Raw genomic sequence first — 20,443 nt, forward strand, 5'->3', positions numbered from 1 at the left:
GCTTATTATGATTCAGATTTTGTCAGTCCTGGAAGATGATGGAAAAGACCTATTGGTTCTATTCCTGTAATGGCAAGAAAGTAGGAATACTTTTGGTTAGTATTGCTTTTTTCCTGTGCAAAATAGTTGTAAAACATTAGTGTTCTGTTTTTATTAGTTCACTCACATTTTCAGAAATAGAAATTTCTAAAATTTATCTGCATGAATAATGATACTAAATTTACTAAAAACTGATTTTGAGATAACATGGTGCCCTAATTGTATCGAAATTGTATGTACATAGCTCAAAGCATGGGATGCAAACAGCAGAGAGAGTATGTGTGCGTTACTTCTTAACATAGCAGTGATGGTGAACTGAATTGTGAGCAAATGGGTAGCAGGAAAATTGTGGCATTGCTGGCATTTTGGAAATACACTTACTTAGTTTTCCAGTGTTATATGGCTTAAAATAGAGATTGTTTTCATACAATTCAGGAGTTATCACATGTGACGTTTGTAACTACTAAGCATTTTCCTCTAGACTGTCTTTAATGTTGCCCCCTTTTGCTCGACTTGAGATAGGTGCTACACTTTATAGTTTGTAATGCAAGAGTGAGTTAGGTTTAAAGTCTGAAATATTCTTTCTCCTACTTCATATATGTATCACGTTACAGCACTAAATCTTCCAAAAAAACCCCACAACTGGTTTTACTTAGCCCACTGTTCCTAAAGCTCAACATTTGGGAAAATAGCTGTTTTTTCAGTAGGTATAAACTAGTGTTTGCATATAGCAATTACTTAAACTCTCTGCTTTGGTGTACTGTGTTCAGTTGAAAATGCAGTTTACATCAGTGTCTAGTAAGGTGACTAGGTTACTTCTATCTCACATTTTCTGCCCTTGTACATGGCGTTTTTTTATGGGGATTGAGAAAGTACTGGTGTGAGTTGGTAATTCTGAACTGTAAAGCTGAAAGGGGAACGTGTTTTAAATGTAACTTGAACTAGATTCAAGAGGTCTGTTCAGTTTTTCAGAGGAAAGGGCTGTGTTTTTCAGTCCTTTTGGCTAACTACTGTAGATTTGTTTAGATATATACAACCTCATCCTTGTAGTATCTGAGTCTGTTTCAGAAGTATATTAAAAACACCAAATCTGCAAAAAGCGGTTTGTTCTTTGTTGCCAACCTCATGCTATTTTAAGTGCATCTTTGTTGCGCTGCATTTTTGCTAGCAAGCAGATGTATGTATGTATATGAAAGTTATTTTAGATTTTAATTAATATTAGTGATTTTCATTCTACAGTTGTGAGCTACCTTCTTGTAAAACTTGACTTGGATGGCTCTGCTGCATGGTAGCAGTGGATTTGTATGCTGTCCTTATTGCAGAAAATCACCTCATCTCTTTTTAAATATCCATGAACCACACCTTGAAGTCCTAAAAAATAAATACTGAAATGTTGAATTTGGGCACATTTTAAAGATTTCTTGAAGAATTCCTATTGTAGCTGATGACAGGCTCCCAAATTCTGCTCTTCCTGAAAGCTTTCTTAGGGCTGTCTCTCCATATTGATTGTATACAGCTCAGCTGTAAAGGCAGTGATTTTCGTTTTGCCGTATGTCGTAGTAACTGACTGTAACTATAAGATAAAAACATAATTTTGTTAGAAAAGGAATGGTCCCAATTTGATTCATAAAAATGGTATGTAGATACAGCCAAGGAGAGTTTTTGCTTGAAAGTGCTGCCCATATGCTGGAAGCGGTTAATTTTTCTTGTTTGTCTTCTGGCCAATTAGTCTTATCATTTTTTCTGTGTATACATATGCTTAAGTTTTTAACTGTCTTTGGTTGGTTTGACTAGAAAGCGTAGTGAAGTCCTCACTCTTTCTGCTATATACTGTGGTAAAACAAATAAGCTTGGAAAGGATATGAAGTTGACAACTACAGTGGACTTAGTTTTGGTTGTACTTACTGAGTTTTTAAGTTATTCCTGAAATTTCAGACTAAACTGCTTAATTTTCATGTGAGATACAATTTTAATACTTAAAGATAGCAAAACTTTCCTATTTAAGTGAAAACAAACAAAAATAACCCACCACCAGAATCCAGCTTGTCTAACTGCATTTGCATTTATCACCTCAGTCATTTGAAGGGGAGTGACTTGGCACTTGAAAAAAGTTAAATTCCTTTTGGTTGTGATTTAATTTCTTTGTATTTCTGTCCATTGTGCTCATTAGGTAAAGCACATTGATATCTTGGGAAACCTGGTGGCGGTTCAAATATATTTAACTATTTATTTCCTAAGAAAAATACAAATTACTGTCGATTACCTAGAAAGAAAATTCCTGACTCTAACTTGTTGTATTTGTTGTCCACATCTATTTTATCCATTTGGACATAAAGATACAATAAACTGGAGATTCTTATTAGAACAAAAGGTTATAATAGATGGCAAGAAGACAACAAGAACTAAATGTTATGTTAATTTAATTTTAACCATAATGCAAGAGGATTTTATAGTGTGCATTCTTTGAGGAGCATTCTGGTCTAAAGTATACTGTCATATTTTAAAATATTATACCAAGTTCATTTTTCCCATTTGATTTCCACTTTTGATTTCAGATTTTAACTTGAAAAATAGAATAATCTATAATTACAGATTCTTTTGAAAGGTACTAAATACAAATGCACTGACTTGTATGAAGTACTGACTGTTAAATGGTCATAATCTGCCTTGAAATAATTTGTATAAAAAATGCTGAAATAACCAATCTAAAGGAAGATTCTCAAGTTAAAACCAGAACCCCCTAGGCCTTCTGAAGGGAGAAGATGCTTTGAGGGCAAATGAGTAGTGTGCTCTGATGGCATGAAGCTCATTTTACTTAAGCATGTTGTGGAAACTAATTTTTTTGCATAATTCTTAATATTTATCTTTTTTAATAACAAGTTGGATCATAATTCTTCCCTTCTTGGTGAAGACAATTCAAAATAAACGGCAATTGAACTATTAAAATGGTAGGAGAGGCTGGGTAGCAACTGATGGGGTCAGTTTACATTGGACCGCAAACATGAATGGTTTCTCAGTCCCATTCCTGAGACTTAGTGGTGCATATCCATAGGTGGTTTTATGGAGTCTGCATCCAGCATCTCCTGTTAGCTTGTGCTTGGGGACAAGACTTGGGAGAGCATGTATTTCAAATGCAATTTAATTGTCTTCTCAGGAGCCCTCAATTTATTAATTTGGGCACTGTGCTGTCATTAAGATGCAGAACCATCTTGGATTTGGTGCTTTCCTCTCTTAGCTCACTTCTAGATTGAGGCAATACCAGTCCACAAACTTCCCCAATTCCTAAACAATGAGGTGGGAGTGAGTGTGTCCTATAAAAAATACAGAGGTTGAACATTACTCCTTTAGAATATTGGCTGTCCAGTGCTAGTTTAGTGGCAAATGTTGGACTGCATTAACCCAAAAACATTTGCCCTCTTAAAAACCCATTCAATGACATGTGAGAATTTAATAACAATAGAAGGATTGACTAAAAACTCAGGTATAATTTTTCCCATTGGATTAGCTTTTTTGTTGCCTTTTGGGATATAGCATAAAATGTACTTAGTCTTAGTAGGTGGCTTTACCAATGACGTTTTGCTGGTAAGAAGAAACCTGTTTTATTAATAGTTTTGGGGTTTTCCCCATAAAATATTTAAAAATCATATCTGTAGGCATTTTGAGGTTTGTTTTCACAGTAATACATTAAATACTCAAGTTTACCAAAATTATCTATGTCTAAAAGGTAAGTTGTAGAAAAGATAAACTGAATATTGAATTTTCATGAAAACAATACTTTTGATAATTTTAAATGCATGGAAACAAGCCCTCAATGTGTTCATTTTCAGTGGGATAGATTTAAATAGGTCTTTTCCATCTTGAACTTCCTTAAGCTACTATGAAAATTAATATAATTGAAATTTGGAGATATTCATATTAATGACCTCAGACTGACTTCTAAAAGGAGTAAGAGATGAGTTTATTCAGAAAAGCAGTTTAGAACAGCAACCATTTTTTCCTAATTGAAGGAACTATTCAGAAAAGTTTAAGTTCAGAGATAAGCATAGCATACTTATTTATGGGTAAAACTATTTAAAAAAACCTCTTTCATATAATGATTATTTTATACCCAAGTCAAGTTAAAAGAAAAAAAAAATTCTTTGTAAATGTGGGTAAAAGCTAATTGATTTGTATGTAGTCCCTCAAATAGAGGACAAAATGCTTATAAGAGGTATGAGATTCAAAAGGAACTTAACTGTGTTACTGCGTACGTGTGTTGATAAGTTTTTTCCATTTGTTTTGGTAAATGGTTTATCTAGAGCTTCTATTGTTCCTAGTTTTGCTAGTGTGCTTTTATATCGTATTTTCTGTAGAGTAAAGCATAGCTGTATAATTTGATTGAATTTACATGTGAACTGTATGTGGGACTTCAAGTGCTTGACTGGAAAGAAGCACAGTGAGAATAAAGATACTGTTCTTGCCTTCAATTTCTCAGTAAAAAAAAAAAAGTTACATAGAGCCTTGAACAGGAATAAGCATGAAAGATCCTGTATGTGAATTAAAAAAAGATGGGAGAGGGGGAATAAAGTAACATATTAAAAATGGGAGAAACGTGGTTTAATTTTATGTCTATAGCAGATTCACAAAAATAACTTTTATGCATGTTAAATGTGAAAAGCACAAAATAACTAATTTTTAATGGAAAAGATGGAAATACTGGTTACATTAGTATGTTGGATTTTTTTAAACTTTGAGTTTAGTATTGTGAAGATAGCCAAAGAATATCAGAAAAACTGAAATGAATTAATGTTCTGTAAAATTTTAATATTCATGGGATGTAGGGTGGGGTCACCGCAGTTGAATGTTTCTTCTGTGTTGTTATGAAATTGTTCTGTCGGACTTGGTTTTGGTGGCTGAATACAGCAACTGTATACAGCGTACACACCTCATGTCGTAAGTATGAAACAGCTGATTTTAAGATTGTTAGCCTCTCATCAAACCAGTGAGAATCCAGTCTTAAACTTGTGTCACAGCCACAGAAGCACCAAACAGAAGATTGTGTAAAGGAAAATAAAATAGTGGATATTTTATTAGTAATTACAGGATAGGATTAATGTATTTCCATTAGGTTTTTTTGCCTTAATTTCACTGTAATCAATTTTTTATTTATGTGAAAGCGAAAGTAATTTTATTCTCAGTGAATATTTGAAAGAAAAAGACCCCATCGAAACAAAACACCCCTCCCCCCAAAAACAGTGCCTAACATCCACCCTCCCAAGCAAAACAGGTTTTCCTTCTTTAAATAACCACATACACCTAAGCAAGTTGGAAGAGGAAATGTAGTAAATGTAAAAAGATGTAAAAACAAGGATTTACTGTAATTCTTTTTGCAGCTGTTTGCTCTTAGTGTTCTGCGCATATTGATGTGTTTCTTTTTTTTTTATAAGCTCCATTACTGTTCATTATTTGCTGTAAAAGGATTTATTCTGCAATGTTGATACTAAGGTTTAAATATTTTTATCTAGTGTAAAATTGCAGGAAAAAACTCTGCATAAACTAGCTATCGCAGTACTGTAGAATGCAGTCTTTGAACTGGCAGCTGAAAGTGGTCTTTCAAGCTGCTTACAAGTGTTTTAAATATTTGTATGCTAATGGAAAATTTGAATTCTTTGCGTGCATATTTAAAACAATAATTCAGTCCATGCATTGCTGCAGATAGCCTTTTGCCCTCCTTGCTGCTTGGTCCTGCTTCCTGCCTGCTTTGTCCCACCCTCACATCTCTGTGCCCATGCGGTGAGCAGGGTAAAAGAAACCTGGTGAAAATTACTGATTCTGCTCATTTCAGTGTGGAAGGAAAGAACAGCAAGGAGTGAGCAGTAGAGCAAGACTCTTCAGAACTGTCTGGATGTAGCTTAGTTTGTGCTGTATCAGCATCTCTGTGCCACATAGAGAATGTAGTTTTATGTACGTGTTTGGATGACTTTTCAGTATTTCTAAGAAATACATAGCTTAGAACAAATTAGGTGAGAAATATGTTGAGAGCTTTAGATCTCTGAATCACATGGTTATGTTTTACATTCTTAGTGATAGCTGGCCCAAGAGGGCAAGTATCTGAAGTAATGAAGGGAAAAAAACTGTACACTAAAATGTTGAGCCAAACTGTATGTGAGCTTGATCTGTCTGTTCACTTTCTGCAGTTGCCAAGAAGGTTACATGCCAGCCAGTAAAATATGGAAAATAGTGTCCTTCATGATTTCTCCAGGAAAGATGATATACACAGTTGTTTTAGAGAAGCAAGACTATTCACATGTACTTTTTCTTTGAAGAAAATACGTGAACTGCAGTTACAAAGATGGGAAATACTGTCTTTTGAAATGTTAACGTTCTTCATTCTTTGATACAATAGCACCAAAGTGTTCCATGTATTATGTTCCAATATTAAGGGAGAGAGCATGTGAAAGGTAAGCTGCAGCTCCAGTTCTAATCAACTTGAAATCAAAAGCCTTTTCCAGAAGGCACAGAAAGAAAACTTCAATAATGAAACAGTAGTTCATCTTCAGTTTTGTTCCAATGTGGAACATTGTGCTTCTAGAACTTCCAGCATTGTATCAGTAGCAGTTCCTCAACTGACGCTTTCAGAACCAGAGCTGTGCCAAGTAATACAAATAAAGTTTCTGCCTTAGCGTGTGAAGAATGCAATTATTACATTTCAAAAACTGAATGTTCAGAGTTTTTAAAGAGAATGTATTAAATAATTGTCATGTATTGGATTACTGGTTTAAAAGTAAAAATTATGTTAACTTGGCAATTGGGATGGCTATGCTTTAAGAACCATTTTGGTATACGTGCCAGTTTATCGTTGCCATGTTGTGCTTTGTGTAGTTTTTGTGATATGACCTAATGCATGTTCAGCATCATTCTTGTATCACAGTTGTGTACAGTTTCATATTTTATTCACACTGCTGAATGCAAATGTCTGTAGAAGGGGGGTACTTAGAGCATTTGTTTAGCACTACGTAACTTGTTTAGGAGGAGTTTTCATTGCTAAGCTTGCTTTCTGTTTTGTGTTTGCTCTGCATGTTTTCTGCAAAATATGCTTTTTCTATTGCATATGGGGAAAGAGTAGCAAGTCATGAAAATGTGTTTATTAGGAAAGTAAACGGATGTCCTGGATGCCTCTAACTGCTTTTAAAATGACTGGCTCAGGGGAATAAAATAGCTTGGTATACTTTCATGCATAATTACATCTAGATTTTTTTCTTGCTCATGGACCGTTTCAGTATTAAAGATAAAAAAAATTCTGAGTTTTAGTTTCCTTAGATAGTCTGGTTTCATCACAAGCATGTGTACAAGACATGAAATTAATCACAAATTACTTGATGTTTGCTCTGAATAGTACTCTAACTCCCCAAGATGTATTAAACTTAAAAAAAAATAATTATTTTGAGTTTCATCATTTTAAAGTGAAACTTAAAAAATTGTATTGAGTGAGAGTAAGCCAGTCCACTGCGGGGTGGGAGAAAGTACAAATCTCTGGAGAAATCATGCTCTTGTTTTGAGTTGCATTATGTTACTGGGCATGCATATTTTACTTTTTAAATTGGGACTATAGTGCGAAACTCTTTGTTATGAAGACTTAACAAGAGATATAATGTGTCTTATTAGTTATGAGTATTAATTGTAAGTTATAAGTATTATTTCATAAGTTATAAAAATTAATTTATTGTTAGCGTCTTAAAAATAGAATTGGTTAGATCAGGCACATGTACTTTACTGGAGATGATGGCGTGTAGTATGAATATCAGAAAGAGGATAATTCAAGTGATGGCAGTTACCAAAGACTGATAATATGTTGTGCCCTTAAGCTTAGTTGGATAAAAACTGATATTGAGCGTTATTCTTACTACCTTTGAAGTTAATTCTTTCATACATCTTTTTCTTCTTCCAGTTTTAGCTATAAACCTGAATTCCCCAGGTGTCTGATATTTTTGGGAAATAAATACTGATTTTAAAACTTTGCCCAGAATCTTGATGCTACATTTGCATTTCTCCTTTGTTGTGTCAAGGAAGCTGAATGGTGTATCTTTACAGAAGGTGGAAAAACTTAATTTTACTAGAGGTCTTGCATATTTACGAAGTATTTGAACTCTAAATCTTTCACTGGTCTGACAATTGAGGACATTGTGACTCGACTCCAACCTTCCATTAGTATTATTGTGAAAATTTTGCAAGCTTCTGCAAAACTTCAGAAGTGGTGTGAGGATGTAGTGTGACATACTGACTATGGGATTGGGCCAAATCATTCATCTTTGAAGATTGTCACTGGCCTGCTCTGGGTATCCTTATCCATTCCACTTAGGACTTTGTTTCCTATTCTGTATTCCAGGGTGGGTTTTTTTTTGTTGTAAAAGGCTTTAAGTTTTCATGATGATGTGGAGGACATAAGCTGCATAAAACTTTATTTGGGGGTTGTAATATGGAAACAGGTTAAAGAAAAGTATCAGATGCACAGTAAAAACAGTTCTTTATATGATTTGGCAAGTCATTACATATCTCTCCATGAGTGTTTTGTTAGTATATGAATATCATGCATGTATTCTTAACCTGTTGTGTCATTATAAAGGATTTATGGCCCTTCCTAAGGGGGGGTGTGTGGAGGGAAATAATTAAATGACAGAATACATGGGAACTTAAAAAAAATAGATAGGTACCCATTCTTGACTCCTAGGTGTGTGGACATGCTAATGTGGAAAAGTAAAAGTAGGTAAGTGTTCTTCATGGATTTACAGGTTGGGGAGATAGTAGTGTGGAAAAGCATGAGGATGTGGTTTGAACTCCTCTTTCAGTTTGTTTCTTCTAAAAATTTGGAAGCTACCAGACAGTATAAGAACCCCAGACATGACTCTTGATAAACTTAATCTAAAATTCTTAAATGTTGTTTCAGAGTTCTGCTACAAATAAAACCAGTTCAACATAAGCGTGCAAATAAAATACATGCTTTAATGGACAAAGTAAGTCTGAATCCTGTGTTTCACTAAGATATGGAGAAGCATAGTGTTATTGGGGAGTTGGATATATTTTCTTTTAGTTTTAGGTTTTGTCTATATAACCTTAAAGGAACAGAGGTGGAACTTTATTAATGACATGCAGGGAAAGGCCAAATATACAAGACAAAATTGTGCTGGGAAAAGGACTGAAGTTCAAGCATATGTAACTTAATCTACCGATGCTTCCAATAGAGGACTTCTGTCATCAGTTTAGAGAGCTCCTGCTTAAAAACAAATGCTGCCCAAGTGTGGTCCAGCTCTCATTGCAGGAAAACGTCATCTTTGCCTTGATCGTGACCAAACCAGAACAGGACTATCAGGATTTAAGTTTATGAAGAAAATAATTATCTTGCCACAGCGATAACTCTGAGTAGTTGAACAGTCAGCACCTGACGTAGCTTGTGTGCTGATCAGGTAGGTGACTGTCAGAGCCTTCCCTGGGCTTTGGTGTGGTAGTGCCTTTGGTTGTTCCAGCAGTAGCTTCACCTGCCTCAGTTAATGAAGTTCCTTTATGCTTACAAGGATGCTTTTCAAAGTCTTCATCTCTTCTGCTTAGCAAATTTCAGTCGCACAGTGGCAGCTACTGCAGCTGGGTGTTGAGGTTGGTATAGTCGTGGAGCGCCTAAATCAGCGTTTGCTCTTATTAGTTTACACCTTTCCGGTCGTAGCAGTGCGCTTCCAAATGATACCTTTCGTGAATTATAAACTTGGCATTCTCAACGAGGTATTGATCTGAGCAAGCTTGAGTAGAGACTTAAGAAATTTTAAAAAAATACAAACCAGTTACACTTGTACTGTCAATGACAGAAATTCCTTTCATAATTCAAGGTGTGTTACAGAAAACAAATCTGTTGGATGATTATTGCAGTCTGATTCCATAATTTTATAATAAAGATGTGAAGACTTGGTTCTGCCTCCAGCTGATGAGGTTCATCTTTAAACTCTTTGGGCATTTACTTTAGTTTACACAGTGTGGTGTAAACTAGAGTCACACAAAATTTATGCATAAATATACCCTGTCAGAGCACAGTCGGCAATTGGGTGCTGATCAGATGCAAGATTTTGCAGAGCTTGAAATGAAAGTAAGTTGACTGAAATAGATTGTTAAATAAGATGGAAATAAAGTTATGAGAAGGCAAGAACAAGGTTGAGCAGAATAGGAGAGCAAACTGAATGCTTTGAAGATGGTTCATAAAAAGTAGTGGAAGAACCTGATAACAGGTAAATGTTCTGTTAACCTTTCAAAGAAATTGGTGCATCAGTATGCAGAACTTCGGTTTGAAATGCAGACTTCGTTGGAGAAGCTGCTGCTTGCTTATGTGGAGTTTCTTTTTCAAGACGTAGTAAATAATTTTTGTAGTGTCTTTAATAGTTTGTAGTGTCTTTAAATGGATGGTTTTTCCTTGTGTACATCAAAAGTCATAAACAGGTAACTGAAGGAACAACTTTGTTTTAGCATGTGTTCATAACTGTTTTCTCATTGTGTTGATACTTAGAAATTTGTCACCTGACATAATTTTGATAACTTATTTTTAAATGCATATTTTTAATGTGAGAATTATAGTATGAGCTTGCATCTTGAAATCTGAATGAACTATGCTGAAAAATAGTGCCAACGGTCAAAATATTTGATTAAAAACATTTTAGTCTTGAACATGATGCCAACCGACTGCCTTTGTATGTAAGATGATAACTAAAGGAAATTCTTTCTTTCTTATCATGTGGTCTTGGCTTAGTCCAGTGCAAACGTGGTTTCAACATTAAGGCCTTTGTTGTTCTCAAGTGAAGAAAGTTGTAGTCAACTGGAGTGTCTTTTAGGCGGGTAGGTGGTGGAAGGGTTAATTTGAATAGTATTCCTAATGCACACTGAGATGCTTGAGAGTTAATCTGTTACTCAAATGTGAAATTATTCCTAGTATCATGCTTTTCGGTCCTCTACATGTTAGCAGGTGCTTTCTTAGCTCTGTGTATATGAGAGATGAGGCTTAATTTTTTAAAAAATTTATGATAGTCACTTAGAAAGCTGTTTCACTTTGTGTAGGAATAATAACTTTATCTTACAGGTACTAGCCACTTCTACTAAAATAAAGAAAGTATAATGGTACTAGAAAGTTGAGCTAAATCTTACTTCGAGCAGCATGAGCAATATGTCCAATTGTGCAAGTAAAGGACAAAAAGCCATGCTTAAAGCCAAGCTTGAGTCTCAGCTTGTCAGATGATGAAGCTTGTACAACAGTAGCAAGTAGAGAATCTCTGCTCTTCAGTTTTATGCGGTTGAGTTCACCGCATATTCTGCCTTAAAATTTTTCACAGGTTTCTTGGTGATGTTATGCACAACTTTTTAGCCCAGGTCTGAGTAGTAATCTGCTTAGACTGGGTAAGTGCAGGCTTGGTTTGTTGCAAGGACTAGTTATGTCATACTGAGAGAGATGTGTAAATGCCTTCATCTCTACAAAACACAAGTTTTCATGAGAAATGGTACCTTTATTGAACCACCTTTGTGGGTTTTTTTCGTAAACAGGTAAGTCTTTATGTCAGTGGACCAATATGTGATAGAGCATTTGCAGGATACCCTGCAGTTTATTAATGCTGTTCTGTTGTCTTTGTTTTGAAATACAGATTCCATTTCCTGTGTATGTCCAAACTAATGTAAGATTTCCTTTTTTCTACCAAATATGGCTTTATTATGGTGGAAGCTGGAAGCTTGTGTTCTGTATTTGTCATGGAATAATCAGAGATAGAAATTGTCACCCAGCAGAGTTAGTACAGGAAGAACGTTACTTAAATGCACAATGAATTACCAAATCTTGTGAAAGAGCCAGAGGCAGTGGGCACAAACTGAAACACAGGAGAACACCAGGAAAGACATTTTTAATGTGAGGGTGACTAAGCACCGGCACAGGTTGCCCAGGGAGGTTGTGGAGTCTCCATCCTTGTAGATACCAAAACCCATCTGGATGTTGTCCTGGGCATCGGCTCTAGGGGACTCTGCTTGAGCAGGGGGGTCAGACCAGATGATTTCTGGAGGTCCCTTCCAACATTCCCTTCTGTGATTCTGCTATCTAAATAAAGCTTTGTCTTTATTGAACTTTATGTGAATTAACATTAAAACCCTATTACATGCTTAGGCATTTGAATGCTTCCTTACTGGGTTTCATTTCAATATAGATGTATGTATTGCTTAGTATTGTTAAATTTTACATTTTCAAATGAAGCATTTCAAAGATGAAAGCTCTTTGAGTGAATCTCGAGTTGTTGCTCTTTATAAGGACCGTGCGACCACAGCTTGCCCTGCCCTTTCCCCCAGCACAGTCTTATGGCTTCAGAGATTTTAGCCCCACAAAGATAATCAATTCTGCTGTCATTATTTTGGAAGAGGAGGTTAGGACACTGGCCTAACTTGGCACCTGCTGCAAAAATGACAGGTAAGGAATCCTGCAGGAGGGAATGGGGAGCATTGTGTGAAGTTGTGTAAAGCAGCATTGCTAACACTTCAGAAGTAAATGTGCTGTGTATCGGTGAGTTTCACAATTCCTTAAAAATGCTGTTTTTTTTAAATTAGAGAAAGTTGGATTATGCACAATCTAGGAAGCTTCCCTTAAAACTAGATTCCCCCATAGTTTTTGGAAGATCCAAAATATCCTTAACTAGTGAGGTCATTACATCTTAACTGCATATATTTTTCTGTAATAATAAGTTTATGCTGATTTTCTGTAGTTTTAAAACTCTAAAATCTGAGAAAATTGTCTTAGGCTTTGCCTATGCACATTTTTGCTACTTTAATTGTAATTATTTTGAAATCAAACAATCTATATTAATAAAACTGCCTATTTAAATGTCTTCAAAATTTTCCTAGTGGTTCTCTCATCTCAGATTGCATAACTGTAAGCTTGTTTGCACAGCATGTAGCGCAATGGTATTGTCACTTGTCTTAAAGTAGTAGAGCAGCAGTGATACTACTTAACTGTATGCTAGCTGTGCTGGTTTAGTATCTCAGTAACAGCAGACTTACAGATTTGTTTCAAACTCTGTAGGTAAACAAGCCATTGATTTTCTGTGAGAGAATAACTCTAAATTTCTAGAACCTTGCATAAAACAAGCTCATGAAATTTTAACTAACTTCCAATGCTGAGTGATGCAATGGTTTTAGATGTTTTTGATCAGACAGGTTTCTTAAGTTTTCTTTGTTAATTGGTGAAGTAACATCTGTAGGTCATTATTTCTAGGTGAAAGATGATGAGGGTTAAAGGTTATTCCATTGCTCCTTCAATGGTTTTGTACTTCCTGGTTGTTCATGGTAAGATGAAGTATCACAAAATGCTCAGGAGCTTTGCATCCATGTAAGAGGGCATGTGAGTTCTGAGTGGAGAAAATGAACTGGTAGATGTTCTTCCAAGCTGCTCAACAGGAACACAGTCATTGAAAGTAGAAACCTGAACATCTGAAGACATTCCTGGTGCATTAATGACAACACAAGGAATGTTCATGAGCAATATAGGGGAGGGGTCCGTCTTCAAAAAATACGGGATTGAGTTGCTGTTTCTTATAAGATTATTTTAATGACTTTGTATGACTACAGACTCACAGTTTACAGAATTTTGCAAAAATATAATGTATATATTTATATATAAAATATATATAAAAATATAACTAATTATACTGTGCAATAGAAGTCTGCGTCATGTTAAGAAGTTAGACTTCCTTTCTGCTGATCAAATACAAATTTCTTTGAAATAGTAGAGAATCTTTACTAAAAAAAGGATCCTTCTTTTCTATAAAATGCACTGTCTTACATCTAGGAACATAATGATTTGCAAATTAATCATTTTTATTAAATTTACAAAGTACTTAAAATTTCAGTTTCTTCAAATTCAGGCCTTGCTTAAGCTGCCCAGATGAAATCTTTGTCCTTTCTGTTTAAACGTTTTCAGACATGCTCATTATTCCCAAATACTGAAGAAATAGTTTAACCGCTGCATGAGTGAAGTTTTGAAGTCCAGGCAAAACAGAAAAAAAAATGTCTCTTCATCATAGTATTGTCACTGATAACGGGTTTATTAACCTAGCCACTGGTAATGGCCACTGTTCATTCTTTTTTGAAATCTGATTCCAGAAGAGGAGCATTAGTACATTCACATTCCTCATTCTGTGTAAGATCCTAACTTCAGATACTCTATAAATTGAAAGTTGTAAATAAATTAAAATGTTTTTGATAGTCAAGAAAACGAAATGCTTGCTGTCTCAGTTCGAGTAGTATTTGCCCATTTGTTTCTAGGATCTTAATTTTCCTTTTGAGCCTTAATTTGGTAAGGTTCACTTTTTCCCTTAAATGCTTCTAGCTGTCTGCAACTCTAAGCTCTTAAGGAGAGAATTTGGGGAACTTAAGATTGGGAAAAGTTATGTTGCAGTTTGTCTCCTGTAATCACTGGCAGCCATGTAATGATGCCCAGGTGACAATTTCTTTTCCCTCTCATGGCTTTATTGTTGCAAATGTGTGTGTTTGCCCTCAGCAGGGGCTCTTCATGAGTAAGGTGAGCAGGTTTGGCCAGACTTGAGTAATAACTGAGAGAAGAATGGGGAAGAAAAGATTGCTTGACCATTTAAAAATGTCTAGTGCTGTATTTTCTGTTAGTACGTCAGCAGCCAATGTTGTTATCTGTTACCTTTTGATAGGTAAACCTGAACAAATGCAAACATGAACACAGCTCTGCGGATCATCTCGGGTTCCCTTTGGAAACCCCAAGTAAATGGGAACAAGGGATTGTGTGTTTTCCTGAGAACAGCTCGGCATTGGAATTCATTCCTTTCTGTGATGGATAGTGGCTCTGCTACTCTCAAAGCGCAACCTGTGCCTGCTGGTGCAAAATGTCCTATGGTCCACTTCAGTGGGAGTCAAAATTTACCCGTGCTGCTGTTCTGTGTTGCTAGGTAATTTTAAAAGTAGACATAAAATAAAGGGGGAAATGGAGGGAAATAACAGGTCGGGGGGAAGCTCTTTGTTACAGTAACCACCAAAATTACAGTTAATTTAAAAAATAATTTAAAAAAAAGGCAATCTGTTGTGTCACTGAAGGCAGTGGAGCTGTGTAGCATCAGTGTGCAAGGTAAATGTAAAACTTCCTTCATTGTTGTAGATCATCACGGCTGTTTCTGCCTGGTGTGCTGCTGTGGCAGCTTGGAGCTTGGCTCGCATAGCAGTTCTGTATTGGAAAGACAATACTGGCGTGTACTCTAAGCTGAAAATATGTTACTTGAGATGGGTTGTATTGAGGAGCTGGTTTTTGATTTTTCCTTGGTAATGGCCCAATACTTGTACAGTACCGGTCAGTTTGTGCGTGGTGCATCTGTTCTCTTCGTAATAGGCATGTTTATCATGCTGTTAGCCTTTTAGAATATTTCAGATTCATTTTGCTTGGCACCATACCCGCTTTGAGCTTTAATTTAAAGAAAAGCTATATCATATGAATGAAGGTGTTTCAGAGCCTGTTACTTTGAAAATAACTATTTGCTGTGTTCCTGCACACTCTTAAAAATCCCTTTTTTTAGCACTAGCACTAGGATTTGTTCAGGTCTAACAAAATAATTACTGTTAATCATAAACAGTAGGATTTATATAGCATAGAGAGGTTGGAATGGTCTTAACTTCTTGTAGAGAGACAATCCTGAAGAAATAGTGCAGTGGTAGAGACATACTGTTTAAACAGCCCCCACCCCGTAATAATAACAACTTTATAAGTATTTGAGTTATGGTAAATGATTAATTTGTAAAAACTACCATATGTTCTTCGTGGCTGGTTCTTAGAGGTTGTCTTCAAAAACATACCAGAATTATTTGGCTACAGTTTTGTCACTCGTATCTACTGGTTGCCAACAATCCGTCTCACTGCTTCCTCTTCCGTAAATCTGCGTGGCCAAGAAAGAGACGGTAACTAGCATATGCTGGCTGTTAGGGAAACTGGAGAGACTGTGTCAGGCCTTTGGAGGTCTTAGCGCTGCTGTTTGTAGATAGGGGAACAAAGGAAGAAAAGCTTAATTATTATGGTTTTTTCATAATATTAAAATATAGACTGAAGGGTGGGCAGTTTCTAATTGTAGCTTCTCTTTAAGACGGATACATACTTATCAGTAGCTGGATTAGTTTCACTATGTGAAGGTCATATGCCGGGACACTAATATTTGTCCAGGTGACAACGGCAGCTTGGTCCTCAGTAAGGCTGACAGTCATCACTGTGGCCATTATTGTATTTTACCTGCTAAATTATTTTAGTACTAGCACTTGTAAAATTACAGCTCTAGTTTTAAAAGGTTAGTAGGCTGTGCTCTATCATACCTGCTTTAAGAAGAAAGTGCCAACTAGCTGAATGCCTGCGTTACGGAATAATTAATTAAACTTTTGAAACTGGATATATGACAAGCTGCACCATGGCGGGGGGAAATGAAGCAAATGGAAGAATTGATGAATTAACAGCACTTTAAATAGAACTCAGACATTAAATTGTGCCAACATTGAAATCACATTTATTCTGAGCTGCTATCCTCAGCCTTTTTTTAGCTGTATCTGATAAGGTAAACGCTACCTTTATTGTAAGTGTTTGTGGTTGTGTGTTGTAATTTGCACGTATGTCACTTCTGAGTTGCTTTTTGGGGCTGTTCCTGAAGCAAAGCTAGTCTGAAAGGTGCAACCTGTGTGTGGCTTTCCAAAGTCTTTTTCTAAGAAATATCTTGCAGGGTGCGCTAAGTTTACTGATCATCAAACAGGACCTCAAGACGTTAGTAAATTGTTTAAGAAGTCTTTGTCTGGGAGCATACAGAGTTCTTTATCCCCTTGTGCTGCTATAAGGGGGGTTTTCCAGGCAGGCTGCCTCTCTCCAGACATTTCTTCAGAGCTCCTGGGCTCTGCAACGTGTTTCTATGTCTGCTTCTCCAGCCTGAGGAACGGATTACGTTAAACCTATCAAAGACTGCAGTACTTGCACGTTATTTTAAAATGGATGTATTTGTGGAGAAGAGGTGATTTTAATTGGGGGTGGGGGAGGAGGGAATGTGTGCGTATGGACGAAAGCTGTTTTGAAGCCTGAATGGCTGGGGCAGAAAACTCTTGAATTTTAAACTTTGGATAATTATTTTGCATGTAGACTCTGGAAGAAAACACACAGAGTTCAAGATGGGTACTCTTATTTATACTTTCAGTTATTATTTAGGCCTTTTTGAATATAATTAAATAATTTTAATTATGAATTAACAAGTGTACTCTGACTTGCTGTTTGTTCTTCCAACCACGCTTACTGCATATGCAAGCAGATCTATTGCAGAAGTTTTAAAATTACAAAAGTCTTAAACTTTTGCATCAATTTCTAATGCTTTTAGTATTAAAACATATTTTAATGAAACTCATGTACAGTTCTGTTCTGAGATGTTATTATAAAGTAGGACAACATTTTATTTCAGTTGTATTATTTTCATATATAGCTTTTAAGTATCTGTTAAATGTCTGTAGCACAGCAGGCTGCAGAATGGGGGAGGAGACTGTATTTGTGCTTCCATACCCTCAGTACAGCTGCAGTGAGAGCAGTTAGTTCTCAAGTTTCTTTAATAACTCTGTGTTGTGTGCAAGGGATCCTACTTATTGCAGTGGCAATAATATGAGAAGGATGAAATGTCACTTTGGCCACATGCGTTGGTAGGCCCAGAAGATGACAGTGTTGTGTTTATGTGTGTTGTAAAAACCTCTCCAAAGAGAATTGGCTTGGGGCTCTTTGGAGCAGAACAGCACTTAATCTACTCCAAGCAGAAGTATGAAAATCTAGGAACTTGTTAATGTTCTTGGAACAGCTGTTTTTTAACTGCTGAGGTAGTAAAATCAAATTTAAAATCTTTAGAGAAATCTGTGTAGTGACAAGTGGTAAGAATGGGTAGAGAATAAATGGATTTTTTTTTTCCTGGTAATGTGAATTTTTATTATGGTTTATTTCTCCGTTTTATACTTATGGGTATTTGGAAAGAGAAGTTACTGTATTTTCTAGTTTGTTTGAAGTGTTGTTTACTGTCTCTTTATTTTTTAGGTTACTACTAAAATCTTAAAATGCAGATGAAGACGGGCTTGTGCAGAATCCTTCTGCTATCTTATGCATACAAAAGGGAATCCTAAACCAAGTTTTAGTACAAGGTACGTATTAGGATATTTGGCTTTATTCAGCAATTACTGAAATTAGGAGCCCTCTTCTTGTTCACATTTGCAATTTGATGTAATTCCGCTTCTATACTTCACACTAATCCTTGCCTTCAGGTAATGTAATTCCTTGCATAATTCCTGTGATGTGTTAACATGTTTTTAAAGGACTTGAAGTACATGTACACAGCCTCTTGCAGGCAGCTCAAAATCTGGCTGGCCATAATGTGTCTTACATCCAAAAACCAGAGTGGCACATTACTGTAATGCCATGTCTGAGCTACTGGATGTTATTGATACATTGTGCTCAGAATCCAGTTTGTATGATCAACATAGTAGGTTCTGTTTCTGAACAGTCCTCGGGATTAGCCAGTAGGTTTTAGTCCGGAAGGCTGTGTCCATGTACTCTGTAAAACCTGGAGTCAAGTTCAGTTAGCGTACATCTACCCTGGCTGTTGGAAACATCTCTGTGGGGCTGACAGATACGAAGGTTTTAAGGAGAGATTTATGCAGCTTGGTTCAGTAGTTCTGATAGTTTTGAAATTCCAAAATAACAACCGAATATCCAAAACATCATAAAGTAAAAATAATTTTAAATACTGATGGTATTTCACTGAGATGTGCAAGTTCTACTGATAAAGCAAAAGGAATTTGGGTTAGTTCTCCACTGTGTGTGTTTGGCCTAGTACATGGACTCAGAGCACTCTGTATAGTTGTGTTAACAGTAAATAGAGAACTATATATATATAAAGAACAAGATATTTAAAGCTATTTATTAATGACATGCGAAAGAAGTCCCTGCCCATGGCAGGGGGGCTGGACTAGATGATCCTCAAAGGTTCCTTCCAACCCAAACTATTCTATGGTTCTATAGTAGTACTTGATATGATTTATGGCAAATTAGAACAATACTTTTACTGATTTCCAAGTCAGCTGGTAAATTAGTATGGCAAGTAAGCAGTAAAACTTCAGAGTTGCATGGGAAGTATAAACATGATGGGGTCCTTGGTCGTTCTGTAAAAAGTATGGGAAGGGCAACATCTTTCTGCAGACACACATCTCAAACTGTACTGTCAGTTATACTAGAAAATTGCTGATGTGGTCTTTGATTCCCAAGATTGAAGTAGTGCAAAATTTCTACCCCAGTTAGGCAGAATCTTATTGTACTCTCCACAGAAGCTCTGTCTCCTTCCTCTCCCCGCACCCCACCCCTCCCTGGGCTTTTACTCTACCTGCTATGCCTTGTTGCATTTTTCACTTAGGTAGAGCTGCTTTGTAAAGGACTTTCCCAAAGAAAAAAATTTCTCTGTGCACATTTCAGATGGGGAGTTGGAGCCCTGCTCCCCTCCCGAGTGTTCAGGTCACCCCAGTAATGCGCTGTGTACCAGACAGTCTGGTAGTTACCCTTGCTGCTGGAAATTACTTCTCACCTGAGCCCTGCAGTGCTAACTCCCACCTCGCCTCTGCAGCTGAAATTGTGGCAGGTTTTTTCACAGAATCCCACAGTATCTGAGGTTGGAAGGGTGCTCTGGAGATGGTATAATCCAAATCCCTGCTCAGAGCAGGATGTCGGGTAGAGCAGGTTGCCCTGGATGATGTCCATTTTGTTTTGGTGTCCAAGGAGTGGGAACGCCACAGCCTCTCTGGGCAGCCTGTACCAGTGCTTGGTCACCTTTACTAAAAGTTTCCTGATGTTCACAGGGAGACACCTGTGTTCTGGTTTGTGCCCATTGTCTCTGGTCACAGAATGATAGGGGTTGGAAGGGACCTCTGGAGATCGTCTAGTCCAACCCCCCTGCCAGAGCAGGGTCACCCAGAGCAGGTTGCACAGGAACGCGTCCAGGCGGGTTTTGAATGTCTCCAGAGATGGAGACTCCACAACCTCTCTGGGCAGCCTGTTCCAGTGCTCTGCCACCCTCAGGGTAAAGAAGTTCCTCCTCATGTTTAGGTGGAACTTCCTATGCTCAAGTTTGTGCCCATTACCTCTTGTCCTGTCCCCGGGCACCACTGAAAAGAGCCTGGCCCCATCCTCCTGACACCCACCCTTTAAGTATTTATAAGTGTTGATAAGATCCCCCCTCATCTGTCTTTTTTCCAGACTGAAGAGACCCAAATCCCTCAGCCTTTCTTCATAAGGGAGGTGTTCCAGTCCCCTAATCATCTTGGTAGCCCATTGCTGTACCCTTTCCAGCAGTTCCCTGTCCCTCTT

General features: G+C 36.9%; 1 protein-coding gene across 4 annotated transcripts in view; it reads left to right on the plus strand.

The window, feature by feature from the left end:
* Positions 1–20,443, plus strand: part of PSPC1 (paraspeckle component 1) — a 73,128-nt gene that overhangs the window by 40,695 nt on the left and 11,990 nt on the right. For 2 of the 4 annotated variants that reach the window (XR_012584906.1, XR_012584907.1), the window contains exons 7-8: positions 14,739–14,993; positions 18,128–18,231. The gene's annotated coding sequence lies outside the window, so the exon portion shown is untranslated. The remainder of the gene's footprint in view (positions 1–14,738; positions 14,994–18,127; positions 18,232–20,443) is intronic. The other 2 variants (XR_012584908.1, XR_012584909.1) reach the window with 1 other exon arrangement.

This window comes from Larus michahellis, chromosome 1 (genome assembly GCF_964199755.1).
Source record: "Larus michahellis chromosome 1, bLarMic1.1, whole genome shotgun sequence".
Classification (NCBI taxonomy): domain Eukaryota; kingdom Metazoa; phylum Chordata; class Aves; order Charadriiformes; family Laridae; genus Larus; species Larus michahellis.